This window comes from Psammomys obesus, unplaced genomic scaffold (assembly GCF_907164565.1).
Source record: "Psammomys obesus unplaced genomic scaffold, mPsaObe1.curated_primary_1811, whole genome shotgun sequence".
Taxonomy (NCBI): domain Eukaryota; kingdom Metazoa; phylum Chordata; class Mammalia; order Rodentia; family Muridae; genus Psammomys; species Psammomys obesus.
This window is the reverse complement of record NW_026590062.1, coordinates 16,185,726-16,204,675: the sequence shown is the minus strand read 5'-3', so window position 1 is coordinate 16,204,675 and position 18,950 is coordinate 16,185,726. Positions and strand designations below refer to the sequence as shown.

The 18,950-nt window shown below is 45.0% G+C and overlaps 1 protein-coding gene and 1 pseudogene across 1 annotated transcript in view; both read left to right on the top strand.

The window, feature by feature from the left end:
* Tmem132d (transmembrane protein 132D) overlaps positions 1-18,950 on the top strand; it is a 611,289-nt gene that overhangs the window by 337,466 nt on the left and 254,873 nt on the right. The gene's annotated exons all lie outside the window — the stretch shown is intronic.
* On the top strand, positions 14,445-18,251 carry LOC129675831 (profilin-1-like; annotated as a pseudogene).

The following is an 18,950-nucleotide window of genomic DNA, read 5'->3' as shown; positions in this document are numbered from 1 at the left end:
TGCCACTCATTAGGTCCCTGAGGACTTTATGCCTTTGCTGCAGCCAACAGTCATGTGTGCCTGGGTTTCGGGGAAAGATTGGTGATGAGTTTAAGAACCGCAGGACAATCAAAGCAGCATTTGGTGAAAGCAAGAGCAATGGGTGCAAGCCACATTGCCTTTCAATGTTGCAAAGGAGTGCAGCCCCTGCCTCCTCAGAAATGGCCTTGGAGTGTAACTGACCAAGGCCATAGAAGGTTGATGGTCTGGATCTTAATCTGCTGAAGCCAGGTTTGGTTACCGCTGTCATCACCATTAACAGGGGTGCGCATTTATCCTGACATTTGGCATACTGGTTATTTATAGTTTCCCCCAAGGCAAGTACCATTACACAGTGTCCCTTTCTCGGGCAAAACACTAATGATTATCTGCACAGATCTAGAAAGTGGGCCAAGTGGGAAGACAGGGAGGGATCATCCATCATGCTTCTCGAACAGAATCTTGGAGTAAAGGAGGAACCAGTCTGAATACATGGCAGCTCAAAACTGTACTCTATCTCCCTAGCCTGACCTTGGAGGCCAGACGGAAGATATACCATTCCCTCTCTGTCCACATCCTGTGACCCGAGGCTGTATCTTTCTCTAATCTCCATTCTCCTCCTTGACCATTCCAAAAACTTGAGTCGACAACACTCCCGGGCAAACATTCCCCTCAGGTACCTTTTGCTGCCATGCAACATAACCAGGTCTTATGGTGCAGGTGGGACATTCCAGAATGGTACCTGTTACCAGCATCGGTTTTTCATTCTTTGACTCTTTCTTCCTTCCCAGGTGCCTGTCAGCATCTTGAAGTCACTACACTTGACCTAGAGGGACTTTCTCTGAATTCCTCCTTCCACAAAGCCAGCCCCACTGTGCCCGTCCCTCACTGGACAGGCTCCTGACTGGGACACTTTAATCCACCCCACTTTACATAGTCAAGTATAAGAGTCTTACTCATTCTTAGTGTGTTGCTCATAACATAACATGTCAATCATTTACATGATTGGTTTCGGTGGGCTTGCTACTTAACACTCATGTCACACAAGTTACCCAGTAGCTGTATAGATCACTCAGACCACACACAGCAGATAGGCAGCCAAAAGCTCACAGAGGATTCTTTTTATTTTATTTTTATTAATTACAGTTTATTCACTTTGTATCCCAGCTGTAGCTCCCTCTCTCTTCCCTTCCCAATCCCTCCCACCCTCTTCTCCATCCCTGCCCCTCCCCTAGTCCACTGATGGGGAGGTCCTCCTCCCCTTCCCCATCTGATACTAGTCAATCAGGTCTCATCAGGAATGGATGCATTGTCTTCCTCTGTGGCCTGGTAAAGCTACACACACACACACACACACACACACACACACACACACACACATATCCTGAGGGGGAGGTGATCAAAGAGAAGGCCAATCAGTTCATGTCAGAGACAGTCCCTGTTCCCATTACTAGGGAACCCACTTGGACACTGAGCTGCCATAGGCTACATCTGTGCAGGGGTTCTAGGTTATCTCTATGAATGGTCCTTGGTTGAAGTATCAGTCTCAGGAAAGACCCCTGTGCCCAGATTTTTTGGTTCTGTGGCTCTCTCCTTGTGGAGCTCCTGTCCTCTTCAGGTCTTTCTAACTCCCCCTTATTTCATAAGATTCCTGCATTCTGCCCAAAGTTTGGCTACGAGTCTCAGCATTTGCTTTGATACCCTGCGGGGTAGTCTTTCAAAGGCCCTCTGTGGTAGGCTCCTGTCCTGTTCTCTGTTTTCTCCCTCTTCTGATGTCCATCTTCTTTGCCTTTCTGAATGAGGATTGAACATCTTACCCAGAGTCCTCACAGGATTCTTAAGTGGGTTCAGCTCTGCCAAGATATAGGTCTGAGTTTTAGCAATGCTTCTATAGTCTTGAAAACTACTTTCTAAAGAGGTGGTTGACTGCTTTCAGTAAAGCCTTCTCTGCCTGCTCTGGCAGGCTTTTCTGGTTGAGTGTGTCTAGAAACCTCTGTCCAGCATCAGTGTACCAAGGCTGACTGGGGAATGCTTCAGCATTGGTCTGGGAAGCCTATGAAGAGAACCTTTTTAATGGTAAAGGTAGGTAATCCACAGTGTGAGGTCCAGGGCACCAGAAGCAAATGAGCACAAGTTTCCTAGGGCACAGGAAGAGCCTAGAAACAATTCTGGAAATTTCTAATTACTGAAATACCCACCTAGAGGCAGTGTCAGAGCTCTAAAGATATCTGATGAATCAAATGAATTCACGTATCTGGGTTATGTGGCCAAAGCTACTGTTAGTACACCGAGTGTGTCATTCTTTCCACAAGTATCACTGGCCCACACCCAAATATTAGGCAGAGCTCAAGAAACCCTGCAGAAGAGAGGGAGAAAAGATTGTAGGAACCAGAGGGGTCAAGGATACTAGGAGCACACAGCCTACAAAATCAGCTAAGCAGGAGTCATAGGGGCTTACAGAGACTGAAGCAGCAATCATGGAGCCTGCATGAGTCTTCACTAGATCCTCTGCATATGAACTCTGATTATTTAGTTTGGGGTTTTGTAGGACACCTGACAGTGGGGGTGGGGTTATATTGACTCTTTTGCCTGCTCTTGGAACCCTCTTTCTCCTACTAGGTCCAGAGTGATATGAGGGTTTGGGCCTAGTATTATCGCATCTTGTTATACCATGCCCTTCCTGGGAGGCCTGCTCTTTTCTGAAGGGAATTAAAGGAACAGTGGATCTGGGGGAGAGGAGAGGAGAGGTGGCAGGGGAAATTGGGTGGAGTTGGGAGGGACAGGAGGCTGGGGTCGGGTATATTGTCTGAGAGAAGAATAAATGAAAATACTTTTTAAAAAGGTTCACTTGAGGGGTCAAGGAGATGGCTCAGTTAGCAAAGAACTTGTTATCCAAGTAGGACCAGAGTTTGGCTCTTTAGAGTCTATGCAAAACCTTCAGCAGTAGAATGCATCTGTAACCCCAGAAATACAATGAGAGAAAGAGACAAGACAAAGGGTCTCTGGATGCTTCAGAACCAGCTAGACTGCCATTGATAAATAGCAAAGAAGAGATCCTGTCTCATTTACAGTAAAAGGTGAGGACCAACTACCTCAGGTTGTCTTTTGACTATAACACATGTGTCCTGTCACCCACACGCCTGCATACAGAAACGTGTATACACACTTATCAGGCACACATACACACAAAGATGAATAGGAGTGTTTAAGCTGCGGGATGACCATGCATTTGTTGTATTATGTATTCAGGGAAGTCTGTTCATTTCATTGGCCCCCCAAAGGCAGCAAGCTGGCATGTGCAAAGGGCAGCACAATCATATAATCCCATATCTATTTTTTTTTATTTTATACCTGCATGTGTGTATGTGTGTGTGCATACATGTTGTGTGCCTGTGTGAGTATATGCATGTTTTTGCACATGTGTACACATTCATGTAGAGACCCAAGGTTAACATTAAAACCTCTCCTCCATTGTTCTCCCATCTTATTCACTGATATAGGGTCTCTCCATTAAACCAAGAGCCAACCTGCTTGCTCTGGGGATGCCCTGTCTCTACCTTCCAAGACTGGAATTATAGGTGTGGGGTGTCACACTCTCCTGTAGTTGATGTGAGTTCTGGGAATTTGAACTCCAGTCCTTAGGTTTACATGGCAAGCTCTTTAGCCTCTGAACTACCTTCCCAGCCTGCAGTGCTGTGCCTCTACAAAGAAAGTTTCACTTTACACTTCTATTGCAGTTTTATTATCTCAAGGAGAAAGGCCACTAATGCCACAGTATCTTTAAACCTTATCATTTGCTCATGTCTAGACACAGAACCTTTGGCAGGATGCAGCTGGAATCAATAGTGTGGCTTCCTTTTCCTCCTGCTTGTTTATGTTGAAAGCGAGTGGTGCCAGTCTGTGCTTAACAGCCAGGCCATAAAGCTTCCTTCAAAGTGAGGTATTTAAGTTAAGAAAGCAAGTATGTTTAATCAGTATGGCATTGCGTTATAGAGCTGTTGTCTTGAGCAGGAACAGGGTCCTAGATGACTGAAAACAGAAGCCTTGGACCCTAGTATCTGAGATAGAAATTTCTCAAATGCAAATAAAAATACCACTGGATAAAAGTACTGGTTCTTTTCTGATGTGCTGTTTGTCTATTTTGTTTTGGAGACAGGATCCCATGTAGCTAACACTGGCCTCAGACTCTCTAAGTAGCTGAGGATGACTTGAATTCCTCATCCTCTTGCCTCCACTATCTGAGTGCCGGGATAATGGATGTGCACTAACATTCATGGTTCATATGGATTGAACTTCCAGGACTTCCTGCCTGCTAGATAGGCATCTTACTTATTGAGTGGCATCCCTAGTCCTATGCCCTCTGAGCCTGAGACTGCACTTACTTCTACAAACACTGTGATGACATCGGAGGAAGGGGGGAAGAAGAACAGGTGCTTTGTGCTTGTGAGACACCAGCCAACCCCACGGTGTTTGTGGTCTCGAGGCTTCCCACCAGTGCGGAATGAGAATAGCACATCTGGACCTGAAGTGGTAGATGAAAGATGTTGAGAGCTCTCCACTTGGAAACTCACTGGTACTAACAGTAAACTCAATAGGCTAGGAAGACAGTTGGTGCCAACTGAGTCTCAAGGCCAGACAAGTTGATTAAAACTTGGCTGGCCCAGTTGCTGCTCTGACAAGAAATAGCCACCATGGCATCTCCCCTTCCTTCAAGTAACAGAAGAAATTGTAAAACACAGGAGTCTCAAATGTATCATTAATGACGGCATTTAATTTTCCATTTCCCATCAGCTTTGTGATGCTCCTGCGTTATCTATGATCCAAGAGACTATCATGCTGTGAATATTTTCATTCTGGGTCATCATTCAGGAAAATGGAGCCCTGAGCTCTGCAGAGCAGAGGTGTGAGAAGTGTGTGTGTGTGTGTGTGTGTGTGTGTGTGTGTGTGTGTGTGTCTGCAGGGCATGGATCTTGCCTGTTTCATGTACAGCTTTCCTGTTAGGTCTGGGACATCATATTCTCAATAAATACTATGAAATGAACAGCAGCCAAGACCTGTTACTATACAGGACTCAGCAGGGAAGACCTGGTGTGGGGTTCTATGGGGCACTGTACATAGCCCTGGAAATGGAGCAGAGTAAGACTAGACAGCAGTGTGCTGTAGAGACGCTCTGAATTTTTGGATGTGAGGGATGGATCAGAGGCAGCCACATCTCTGGGTGTGAGTGTACTGGGGGTTGAAGAAAGGTCACGAGGCTTTCCACAGAGGCATGCACGGTAGAAGGAATCCAGAGAAAGCTCCTCCTGGGTGGATGTACCGACTTCTTAATGCCAATAGGTACCTAGGAAGGAGGGAGGAAAGAGGCAGACAGTGAAAAGCTGCTGCTGGATATGTTCTCCTACAAAGGCCACCCAGAAAGTCCCACCAGGACTGCAGGAACTGAGTCAAGCTGTTCCTGCAGCGCAAGGGTATTTGGGGTATGACCAACCACTGAATGTGAGACCCACCACACTTGGCCTGGTTCTGTACAAGACCCTACTACTGTTATTCTGTCAAATGAACATAGTATCAAACTGTCCTCTAAACTCAGATCTCTAGACCTTATCAGAGAAGCTTTTTTTTTTTGGTTTTGTTTTGTTTGTGCAGAGGGTGGTGGTTAAGGCAGACACTCACAGCCGGTTACAAGTGTCAGTGGATTGCTTGGCTACAATTGAGACATCTCTATTACATCTTGAATATCATGGACCATAGAGGAAGAGGAGTGGAAAGACTGTAAGAGCTAGCAGCCGGGGAAGATCAGAAAAAAAGGGTGTCTTAGGGATATGACGGGACCACTGCACTCATGAGCTCATAGAAACTGTGATGGCCTGTCCAAAGTCAAAACTAGCTAGCCAAAACTCCCTCATGGAGTAGGAAGGGGTTCATGAGCCCCCCCCACACACTCATCACCAAGGAGCTGTACCCAGCTGATGCCTCCTGGGGGCAAAGAGTCAGTTCTCTTTAACGATGTAGACTCCAGAAGTTTCACTGTGCCCTGGTAGATGGTCCCACACCTGTGAGAACATGCGAGAGCACTGATCAGAGTAGACATGTTATTAAACTTTTTGAAAGGGACATGAAATAAGGGGAGTGTAGAGAGGTAGAGGTGGAAGGGGGAGGGAGTATATGAAGAAGTTGGGGCTGAATGTGATCAAAATGCGTTGTATGAAGTTGCCAAAGAGTTCGTTTAAACATATTTAAAATTATAGACATTGTGATTGAGATCACTGGGGTCACAGGATAAAACTGCAAACTGTCCCTGTGGACAAAGAAACTTGCCTGTGCCCATGCTGGGTTAGAGGAGGCTTCTCTCTGGTTCAGGGAGTAAGGCACAGAGTGGAGAGGGGCTGGCCCTCTGAGGAGAAGGTTGAAGGTCATAAGCAGGAGCCCTGCGGGGAATACAATCAGGAACTAAAAAACTTTCTGCTGGGGAGATGAGGGGGAAAGCCAGATTAGGAAGGGTGGGAAGAAGAGATAAAGAGAGGGAGAATTTGGGAGTCAAACCTGGAGTGAGGATAGACAGGCCACTAGGGAACTCTGGGCATGAGTGGTGTGTCCTGGACACCCTTGAGTGTGGAATCCTTGGTATGAGTCATCACTGCTCACTGCACGGTTTGATCTCATATTTATCATTGGATTAAAATGCATAGAAAGCTGTTTTTGATGATATCCGAGCAGGACTGAATGGTTCGGTGGGTCCCACAGATGGCTCAGACCTTAATTTGAGCCCAGCCAGAGGTGGGTCACATTGAGAATCTCATTAGGTGCTGCATACTCACCTTAGGGGAAGAGCTCCCAGAAAGCTACTCTGTGGTTGAAACAGAGGAATCTTTAGGATCCTACCCTGAAGAGCAGCATCGGGAGTGGGCAGAGGAGAGGCTGGTGTCAGACTTGTGGACCATGCCACCGAGGAACTGACATGGGACTATTGAGATTGGAGCACGTTCAAACCCCAGAAACCTCACATTTGAGACTTAAAATCTAATCCTGAGAAAGGAAGGCATGGAGCAAAGCTCTCTCCTTATTTCCTGCCTCAGGAGCACATGACACAGCCCCCAAAGTTACAGATGGTCACTCAAGGTTACAAGTGGTCAATCATATAAGCTTGTCTCCTGTTATGGTTCCCTATGCAAATACAGTATTGCCAGCTTCCTAGTCCCAGCCAATGACATACATTCATCCTCAAAACCTCTCCCACTGCCCAAGGTTTATAAGTCCCTGTTCACTTGAAATAAACAGGAGAGCACAGTCTATTTCATCAAAGATTGCCTGAGACTCGTTGTTTATTCTGGGGGAAAGAAGGCTCCCTCCTCCCTGAAGGATTCATTGCTGGACCTCTGGCTTTGACTTCTGGTCCGACAGCCATAGCAGAACTGCCTTGGTCACTGCTAGAGTTTGTCCAGCCCCTTAGAGGCAACTGCTCAATCTGCCCGAGTCAGCTGGGACCTCTCAGAGCCCCAAGTTCCCTCTGCTTGGATCAGCCCCGGAACCTGCATTCTAGCGGTCACGAGATCAGACAGAGGCATTCGCCAGTATCCAACAGCTAAAATACTGCATACGATATCACCCTCAGCTTCGGAGCTTCGAGTTTCTGCTGCCGTCTGATGCCCGCATTCTCATAAAAAGAACTAACTGTAACTTGGTGGGAAAACTCTTTTCCATAGCCCCAGTGAGATCGGGAGCCTTGGAGCACAGACCTCATTCTGCACGCTTCAGCTGAGACTCCAACTTTTATCTGTTTCTGTCCAGAAGCCGACTGCGCTCTGACCTTCATGTGGGAGAAGCAGGCACGTCCGCTGAGCTGCATCCGGGCCTCCTGGGAGACATCCGGCGGCAGCCCAGCGGCAGGAAAAAAAAAAAAATTGAACCATAGGCTAGGACTTAAGTGCTCTTAACAGAGTCCTGGGCTGACACTGGAGAGCCTTGGATCCCAGGTAGCCCCTTACAACTCTGCTGTTGAGTCACTAGGCTTCAGCAGTGCACTGACCAGCTTTGAGTGAGGGAGCACTGCCCTGGGGAATGTAGCTCCTTTAGCCAGGGAAATCTCTCTCTCTCTCTCTCTCTCTCTCTCTCTCTCTCTCTCTCCTTTTCTCCTTTCTCTCTCTTTCCTTCTTTTTTCCTGCCTTCTTCCCCCTCCTCTTTCCCTTCTCTTTCTTCTGCATCTTCTTCTTCCTCTCCATCATCTTCATCTCTTTTTCCTACCTTCCTTTCTGCTCTTGATGTTTCCTTTCCAGTATATCCAGTCCCCATCACCCCACACCTACCAAGATATTGCTTCTCCCAGGGCTATAGTGTGTGGTCTGGGGAGATCCGTCTTCCCTGCTGTATCCTTCCCAGATTGTTTTCTTTGATTGGTATTTCTTCCATGTCTTATCTTGACAATCCCACTGTGGTCTCCAGTTGTACCAACACCTTTGGGAGTTGGTTTTGAGATTGCTTTAATGACAGGCAGCACTTTGAACATCTTAACATCTGCCTAATGTCTTCTAAACTATCTTGATGCTGATGAAAGTTGTCTTCCTAGTTGAATCCTACCCAGCACCACTGAGAGAACTAAGAATTGCCAATCAAAGATGGACAAATGAGCTGGGTGGTGGTGGCGCACACCTTTGATCCCAGCACTCGGGAGGCAAAGGCAGGCAGATCTCTGTGAGTTTGACACCAGCCTGTTATACAGTGCAAGTTCCAGGAAAGTCGGAGCTACCCAGAGAAACCCTGTCTCAGAAAACCAAAATAACAACAACAAAATAAGGATCAATGAAGAGTGACTGTTGATACAAGTCTGACCTAAATACATGGAGAAGATACTTCCTTCTTTAATTCCAGTCTCTCTTCTGCTGGTTGAATGTTCAGGGTGCAATCTAATTACACACTATTTGCATCATTATTCACAAGCCTTGAGTAGCTTACAGGGGTTACTCTGAGAGTAGAGTAGAGTTTGAGAGTAGAGTCTTGGGGAACTGGGTCTGACCATCATCACCGTCTAATATCTGCTGCCATGAGTCAAGTCTGCCAGGGGTTCAGCTATATATAGCTGCAGCATAAATACATCGTTCTGTAAATCACCTTGCAGGTCAGCAGCCTCTTAGCTGTCCTCTCGCTCTCTTTGAACACATGAGAATCTTACTCTTTTCACAATCCACGGAATCTGGAAAAAGGATACCCGTGTATACCTGTGCAAGTGTTCCTTGGCTATGACAAACTGCGCGGTCGTTCAGTCTCCCGAGTCTGTGGCCTATACAAGAAATGCATGCTAATTTGTTATCGTTCCTCTTGGTCTCTGGCATCCTCTCTCCAAGACTCAGTGGTCCTCTCTTATTCCACTCACAGTCTATTCATCCTGGCTATTTATTGTATCTATCCTATCTATCTGGCCTCTTTCTTGTAACCACAAAATAATTGCTTAGGTATCTGGCCCATGGGCTCATATCTCACTTGTCTTGTGCCACAAGTTCACTAACGCAGTCCACCTGCTCTAGCCTGAAATCAATAAATAGGGATATGCAGTCCATACACCCCGAAGGGGACCAGATTGCATTTGGAAAGAAAACACTATGATCCACTACATTTCAAGTTTTTCTAATATTTAAAAAACATTGTGATGAACATTCAGAATAGAAACACACACAAGAAAGAGCGAATAGAATAAATCTCTTAAATTAATTTACCTTAATAAAATATTTTAATAAAATAAAAAATTAGCCTATACTTGCATGATAGAAAGTAGGCAAAGTGAAAAGGGGAAGATATTAATGTAATATTTTTATATTAATTCACTGTGTACTGAAGGTGGGAGCTAAGCGATCATTTAAAAATACTGACTCACTGAGAACTGCTAAAGCTAAAGTAGAATTGAAAAAACTGTGGCTGACTCACTGTGAGAAGCTGGGCAGCCACCCAGTGCCCAACTGGATTACCCTGGGTAGATTTGCTCCACACTAGATGAGGCTTTCAGCCCAAACAGCAGGGCTCTAGCTGCCCTCCAGAACTCCCCAGAAGTCAATCACCAAAGGGAAGGTTTGTGCATTTCTAGTTTGGGATATTTTGATTTAATCCTCAGTGATGCAGTAATTCCGGAGACCTCCCAGGCAGCCTCTCGGGAAACCCTGCAGAGAGTGTGGCTCATGATCCCAGGCTGAGCATCAGAACTGTAGCTCTAGAGTGTAGAAGTCCTGGCTAGCAATAGGATTTTCAAGACTCTGCATTCTGTGCTGTAGACAGGCTCCACAAACTCATGACCCAGTGATCTTTCTGACCTGCTCCCCTCTGAACTACAATTTCTTTCTTTCTGATACCTCCCTGGTAGTGTCAGGATATTTGACAGCTAATTCCCACTGAGTTACACATAGAAAAAATACAAAGGTCTGAAATGGATGACACAATGAAATCCCCCATATTCCCGCTGTAGGCATCTACCAGCCAGACCTAAGCATGGGAATGTCCCTAAAAGGTATTCTTACACTCCTTGCTTGTCCATAAATACTCAGACATCACCAAAGGAAAAGTCATTGTGTCCTTTATAATCACAGGCTGGGGCTTCCTGCAACCAGTCTCCATGTGAATGAAGTGGTGTGGGATATTGTCTCTCTCTGTTCTTTTCACCAAACTAATGACAGCAAGACTCATCTCCAAGGTGGTGGGATATATCATCTCCAAGGTGTTGGGATATAATTTTTGGCATCCATCACTCAAAAATCTCTTCCCTTTTTCTCTTTGCTCACTTTCTATCATGCAAGCATAAGATAACTGGTCTGTTTTAATTTTTAAATTCTATTATTCTATTCTCTCTCTGTATGTCTGTTTTTACTACTTTGAATGTTATTCAAATTGTTTTCTAAATACTAGACAAATTTAAAGTGTAGTGGATATTGTCCTTGGCATCTATTAAACAAACACATCAAAAGTCATGCCCCCATCCCTTTGAAGAGTATGTAGGTGGGTTCCGGTTTGGGACTCTGAAGAGTGAGGTCCTCGGATCACTGCACCTGTGTTAGAGGGTCTTGAAACAGTGTTTCCTGAGCATAGAATCCCAGCTATGTAGAGTCTGTGTTCCACGCCAGGTTTGTTTGCTCTGTTCCTCACAGGCATTTTTCAAAGTACAGGGTGGTTACACATCCCATATACTCCACCAGCAGAGTGAGGGAATTCTTATATTTCCTCTCATCTCTTCAGTAAAAGTCTGGTATCATAAAAGAGTCTTGTGAGATGTTTGTTATCAAATTTGAAAAAATATGAAAACGTATAAAAGAGATACAAATGCTGGCTATATTCCATTCTTTTAGATTTTACTTCTAGCAGCATTTCAGTGGTATTTATTTAAAACTAGCTAAGCTGTTACACACACAGAAATTTTACATACAGTGGCTTAGGTGGAAAGTGTTGGTGATATACATTGGTTCCATGTATTTATAGAAAATATTCACAATGAAAACAAGTTTGCTATACAATCCTGTAATTCCACTTCTGGAGGGAAATGAAATGAGTAGCTGGAAGTGACCAGTTTATGCAGCACAGAGCCAAGATATAGAAACAATCTAGGCACAAACCAGTGGAAAAAAAAAAAGGAATACTATTTAACTTTTACAAAAGCAAGGAAAGTCTGTCCTATATGACAACATGGGATTCTAGTTTCGTTTCTCTTACTGTGATGAAATACACTGCCCCAAAACAACTTATGGGGAGAAAAGGGGTTCATTTCATCCCACAGTTCCAGATTACAGTCCATGAAAGTCAGGAAATCAAAGTGGAGACTTCAGGTAGCTAGTCACATGACATCTACAGCCAGAAGACAAAGAGACATACATGCTGACTTGCTTGTTTGTTCTTAGCTTGATTTCACTACTCTTTTGCAAGTCAGGACCTCATGTTTAGGGAATGGAACTGCCCACAGTGGGCTGGGTCTTTCATATTAGTTAACTGAATTAAGGCCATCTCCCACAGACACAGACACAGGCCAGTCTGATTTAGATGAACTCTCTTTACGACCCTCTTCCCAGTTGAGTCTAGGTTGTGCCAACAGTCTAAGCTAACCAATCAATAGTGTGAGAAGATATTTTCATGGTAAGTGAAAATAAGCTAAGTGCAGAAAGACAGAGGTGTCATTTCATTTTTGGCCTGTGTCATTTACTCAGGCTGCTCTCTGATCATGTTGTGCAACCTCATGTCATGCTCCGATGAACACTGAGTATGGAGTTTAGGTACTTTCTCACACCCCTGTTAGGTGTTCTCTGGCTGACCCTGATTAAGTAAGTATTCAGGCTTGCCTTTTCTGCGGTAGCATCCTGGAAGTCCTTGACTGCAGGGTTCTAGATCTTAAAGAAGCTTGCCTCATGCTGTCACTGGACAGCCCATGGCTTTTCTTGCCTATCATGAAGTTTTCCTTAGAACACTACTATAGCAACACATTAAACATCCATAGCTGTCCCAGAGAAGGGCTACACTTACCGTTCTTTATGTATTGGTAAACTGAGGCACAGAGGCTTAAGCAACTTGGCTAAGTTCATCCACCTAAGGGGCTGAGTCAAAATGTATGTTCATGCTATCTGCCCTCACTCATCACCTGATACTTTCTCTGAGCACCTGGGTTTATGTAACTGTCTCAACATTAAGGGGAGGGATCTTAGTAGGAAGAGGAATTATAGCTCTTGACATTCTGTTGCTGAATCGTCAACTCCAGCACTTCTAGAATAATGTTCCTCCTCAGGTAACTCAACTGGGTTATGAAGGAGATCTCACAGTTGCTGGCTACTGTTTGGTGTTCTGGAAAGATGATGTGATGGTCAGTCCTGGTTGTCAACACACCTGGCAGGGGGTAACCCCAACTCAAGAACAGCTTCTATCAGCTTGGCCTATGGCTGTGTCTGTAAGAAACTGTCTTGAAGGATGATTGATATTGGGTGGGGGGGCACTGTGAGCAGCACCATTCTCTAGGCATTTGGCCCTGTATAAGAAAGTTAGCTCAGCATGAGCCAGAGTGACCAGCATTCTCCGTGGTTTTAGTTCCTACTTGGGTTCCTGCTGTGACTTTCCTCAGTGATAAACTGTGACCTACAGAGGAACTGAAATAAAAATCTTCCTTCCTTTAAGTTGCTTTTGGTCACATTATTTATCACAGTAACAGAAAGAAAACAAGGACAGATGGCCTGTTCCCAAAGGGTTTTTGGTTACAGGGAAGGGGCCAAGGCCCAAACTCAAATGTTCAAGAGGTGCCAGTTTCTGTTTCCCACAGTTCTCATTATTGTGACTTTGAAGTCCATTTATCTATCTGATTGGATGTTGGTCAATCCAGGCCCTTCTGACTCTCAGATGTGCCCTCACTAAGAGCCCCCATTATCCAAGACTAGGAACCCCATTCCCCTTTGAGCCTCTCTGTGGTTTGTATCTCAATGCTGCCCTCCCTGGGTGACCTCTCCTGCCTAGCACTTTCTGCCAGCTATGCACATGCCTTGTCTTTGGAGAAGCAGGCTCTTCTTTCCTTGCTCAGTCCTAGGATTTCTTAAAATGCTATAATTTCTCTAGCTGGCTCTTGTAGTGGTAAAAAAAAAAATACCATTTCTATGAAACTTGAGATGGAAGAAACCAGTCAGGGGACTTTTAATTTTGCTTCCTTCTCTTTCCTGTTTTAACCCTCCTTTGCACAAGGGGAGCAAGGCTTGAATGAGAGGTAGAAAAAGAAGAAAACAAACCGATATAAAATATTATTCATTTTCACAAATTAGTCATTTGTCACAAAGTGCTTCTAAGTGTTTAAATTGGTACCAAATTTTAAAAAACTGATATACTTCTGAATGTAGCATAAATAAAACGTGAAAATGCTGCCCTAATGCAACACCTATTACAGGAAGAAGACATAAAACCCACCTATCTGTGCTTCCATCCATTCATCCATGTAGTCATTCATCTTCACATCCATACACCTGGCCTCTAGGAATTTTTCTGTCCATCTATTCTGACCCACCCATCCATTACCCATCCACCCATTCATCCATCAATGCATCCACCCATATTATAACCATCCATCCATCTATCCATCTCTCCATTCATGCAATCATCCATCCATCTGCACATATTTCTACATCCCTCTCTACCTGTTCTCCAACTCTTTCTCATCTTCCTTCCTCCCTCTGTAGGTAATGTGTTAGCAGTAATGAAGTAAAGCTAAGTGATGAGATAGTGTTGTGGTCAAGGTCTGACTTTCTGCCCAGTGATAAGAGGGAGTTTACTCTGAAACTGACCCAAGCAGAGATCCAAGAAATCTACACATGGAAGAAGAGAGCTGAATTCAGGGGACAAATGACCAGGGCAACAGTCCTGAGACAGACATGTACATGGTATGATTGTGGAAAGGATTATCCAGTGTGGATTGATCAGAAGAGAAAGAGGATGGCATGGGGGATGGGCAGCAGCAGGCTTCTGAGGTAAGGTTGTCATGATTTGAATCCACATGACTGCTGAAGGTACACTGAATCGCAGAGGTCAGAAGTAGAAGCATGGTGACCATTGGGTATTGTTAAATCCAGAAGGCCAAGGCTGACAGGAGGTAGTAGCATGTGTTAGGACCTGGATCTGCTTTGTCAAGCAGAGCCTTGAATGAAAGTTACCTACAAGGCATCTGGTGTTCATGGCTCTAGAGGACAAGAGCCAATCCAGCAGCTGGCATCTCTGTTCTCAGTCCAGCTTGACAACCATGAGAGGTAATACAGAACATCTGGCCTTGGGAGAAGCTACAGAAGAGGAGCTGGGGGTAGGGGCTGAGGCAGGGAGGCAGTGTTGTGGGAGGAGCATGTGCCAGGCTTAGGAGACTTATATAGAGACCCATATATCCCTGGATATAGTGAATGGTCTTCTCCTTGACCATTGATGGGGACATTGCAGGAGCTACACAAGGACTAAAAGAAGAAAGCCAAATGACATCACCCCAGCTTCTGCCATACATACAGTTCCAGTTTTAGCTCCTTCCTGGAAGTCCCTGGCCTAAGACAGGAAGCAGGAAGGCTGAGCTCTGGAATGGTCCAAGTCATGTCTGACAATCACTCATGGCTTCTCCCTTTCTGAAGACGATCTTCTACTCTTCCCTGGTTCTATAGGCAGCAAGTCCTGAATCTGTCATTTTTCTGCTAAAATATCTTTTGTAAAAAAACATAACGTAGTGCCTAGGATAATCCAGAAACTTAAATAGCACACTTTTCTTCTGTTTTAATTTTGTTTTGTGTGTGTGTGTGTGCTTTAAACTTATATGTACCCAGGCTGTGGTGGTGCATACCTTTAATCCCAGCACTCGGGAAGCAGAAGCAGGCAGATCTCTCTGAGTTTGAAGCCAGCCTGGTCTCCAGAACTAATTTCAGGACAGCCAGGACTATAGCGAGAAACCCTGTCTCTAAAAGACAAAACAAACTTATATGTAGAGAACAGAAGTGTGTCAATTAATGGACACTTTTGACATTTAATAAGTGAATACTTTAGACACACACACCTACTTCCTTAGTCACCTGTCAGTATTTACGGAAAAACCTTTTTCTTATTACTGTAGACATATTGGTATGTGACAGCTAATTTTACGTGTGCACTTAATTATATTGGTGATGTGTAGGGCAGCAGAGAAGTGCCACTCTCTCTAGGCTTGTCCTTGGGGGTATTTCCACAAATGAATAATGAGAACTCTGACTTATAGATGGATCCGTCTATTGATAGATGTATAATATGATGGAATTATCAAGAAGTGTTGAAAGGCGGGGGTCCAGTCCAGTTAGGAGAAGTGTGTTACTGGGGCTGGGTTATCCTTGGGGCTTAGTTCACCTTTGCCCTTTCCTATGAGCTTTTCATCCTGCTTCTTGGCCACCATGATGTAAAGTGCTGTGTTCCTCCTGTGGCTGAAGCTTCTAAAACTGATGCCAGATACATCTGTCCTCCCTTGGCTTGTTCTGTCAGGTATTTAGTCATGGCTACACAAAGAGGCCAACATACAATCCTTAATTCTAATCACTTAGGGCTCCTCACTCTTGCCTGTAACTTAGGAGCCATCAATTCAGCTTTTTTTCTCTTTCCCTCCCAACACCCATCCTCCTTATACACTCTGGCAGCTGCTCCACTCTCAACATCTATGACATCACCATTTTCTGCTTCCTCATTCAATGAGAGCCGGTGGAGATAGTCTTCCTGTGCCTGGTTTCTTTATGTCTTATTTTTTTCTTCTCTTTTAAAAAACTCACACACTCGGTTCCATCCTTGTCATTGCAGATGACAAGATCCATTCTTCCTGTGGCTGTGCAGTGTTTGGTTGTACACAATGCATACCATATTGGTTTTGCCCCTTTATCAAGTCAGTCAATAGGCAAGCAGGTTGATTCTGTATCTTGATCATTAACTGTGAATGTTACTGCAGTGAATACAGAGAGCAGGTGTTGTTTTGGCAGAAAGCTTTTCCTCCACTTGGCTGTAGACCCAGCAGTAGGGCTGCTCATTACAGTCCAGTTCTCTATTTTTTTCCCTCTTGGTATGTGTTGTTCTTTAATAACAATTTTTATTAATTCTCTGAGAGTCTCATATAATGGATCGTATCTGCTATAGCTCCTTCCAGTTCTGCTTTTCCTTCCCAACCCATCCAATTTCATGTCCTTCTATTTTTCTTAACTCATTGAGTGTAGTTTGTGCTGTCCATGTATGCTTGAGTGTGGGGTCTTCACTGGAGTGTGGCCAGCCTTCCTGGGGCCATACCCTAAAAGAAAACTGACTCTTCCTTTCCCAGAAGCTAGAAGTTATGAATAGCTTCTTGGCTAGGGGGTGGGACTTCCTGCTCGTCTCCCCTCTCCGTGATGAGATTGGGTCTGGCTTGAGTTTGTACAGGTCCCCTGCAAAGTTTGCAGGTCCACTATGAGTTCATACTTGACGTTTTAAAGAGCCTCCGCACTGTTCTTCATAGTGGCTACACTAATCCACGCTCCCCACGCATGAGGTAGGGCTCCCTTTTCCTGAATCCTTTCGAGCATTTGTCACTCGCTCTTTGATGAAAGCCATTCCTACTACAATGAGGCAACGTCTCGCTGTGAATTTTTATACAGTCTTTGAGGTTTGCTGATCTTGAGCACTTTTTTCTCCCACACCTGTTGGCCATTTTGTACTTCTTCAGAGAGATGATGATGTAGATTTATTGGTATTTAGTTTTAGGTAGTTCCCTGAACTAGTCCTGAGTAGAATTCAAGTGTTGGCTGGTTTGTCTAAAGACTACAATGTCTTCATAGTTCTGAGCTCTTCCACCATCTGCTCCTAGGACCATAGGTGTGTGCATAGGAACACCCCTCTCACCTGGCAGACATCTCACCAGCCACACTGCAGAGCTGAGAGTGAGGAGCTGTCACTCCTATCTTCTTATGGAACTTTCTGTTAGTCACATGATCTCATGACCAGATAGAGTGAGGATCTGCTGGCCCTTTGCGGTCATGCACCATCAAAACTTGATAGGGGTTGACAAGAGTCAAGTGTTCTTGCAACTTCACGGTGTGAATCTGCAAAGCCACAATGAAACTGTACACCCAAGATGCACAAAGGTGGATTCTAGGAGTCAGCCATAGGACAATGCCTTCCTGATGCCCCACTATGCGCTTGTTAGCCCCAGCTGCAATCTGGTTGGCCTCTTCAGCAAAGTTCATCTAGAAGTCAGTTAAGATTTTTTTACTTAGCTAACAGAGCGCATTCTGGACAGCAGCACATGCCCGGAGCTCTCTGCCTCCTCCCGCCTGCCAAACCAAGCCCAGCCAGCAGTCCCCAGCAGCAGCCATCAGAGGAGTCCCAGCAGCAGCGCAATATCTGGGTAGAACGCCTATATCAATAGCCTCATGATGGGCTGAACCTGTCAGGACGTGGCTGCAAGGATTCGCCCTCTGTCTGGGCAGGGAAGACCTCCGTCAGCATTACGCCAGCTCAGGTTGGTGTCCTGATAGGCAAGACCAGTCAAGTTTTTCATGAATGGGTTGCTACTTTGGAGTCAGGCGCCAGAAATGTTCTGTGATCCGGGACTCACTAGTGCAGGACAGATCTTCCTACCAAAAGCACTGGAGTAGCCTCGACCTTCAATGTCACTGTCACCATGACTGCCAAGATGCTGGCCCAAGCTGATGGGCAAAGAAGATGTCCACAGTGGTTTGATCAACAGGAAGTGTTATAAAATGGCCTCTCACCTGCAACGTTCCCAGTGCTGACCTCATTTGTCCCCTTCCCCACTGTTCCCTTCAGCTTTTAAAGTACCCCTTCTTTCCATAAAAACACACCATTAATTTTTTTTGGGCGGGGGAGGGTTGTTATCTCATTTTTCTTGTTGCTGTCAAAACCACATGGGCAGAGGGGGCCCACTCATACCCCCTCCTATGTGTGTTTGGAAAAAAAATTTCTGAATAAAAAACAATTCTAAATAAAAAGCTTATTTATTTAAATTGTGTGTGTGTGTGTGTGTGTGTGTGTGTGTGTGTGTGTGTACAGTGTGGCGTGGTGTGTGTGCACACAAGCACATGAATGCAGTGCTGCAGAGGCCAGAAGACAGCACCAGCTGCCCTGGAGCTGGAGTTACAGACAGTTGTGAGCTGCCTGACATGGGTTCTGGGAACTGAATTCAGGTGCTGTTGAGCAGCAAGCACTCTTAACCACTGAGCCTTCTCTCCAGCCCAAGGGGAAGCATTCCTGAGTTCACATCCTGTCAGCCATAACACTACACAGCAGAGAGATGTGCTCGGGAACTTGGCTACTTTCTCATTCATGTCAAGGATTTGCTTTTATGTTTTTGAATGTCCTGGTGATTAATATTCCATTACATCCCAAGGTATTTGAAGAGCCTCACCTGGACAGTGAATTATCCAATTTAGACAATGATATAAAAACAATCAATTTAAAAGAATCACTTTGTA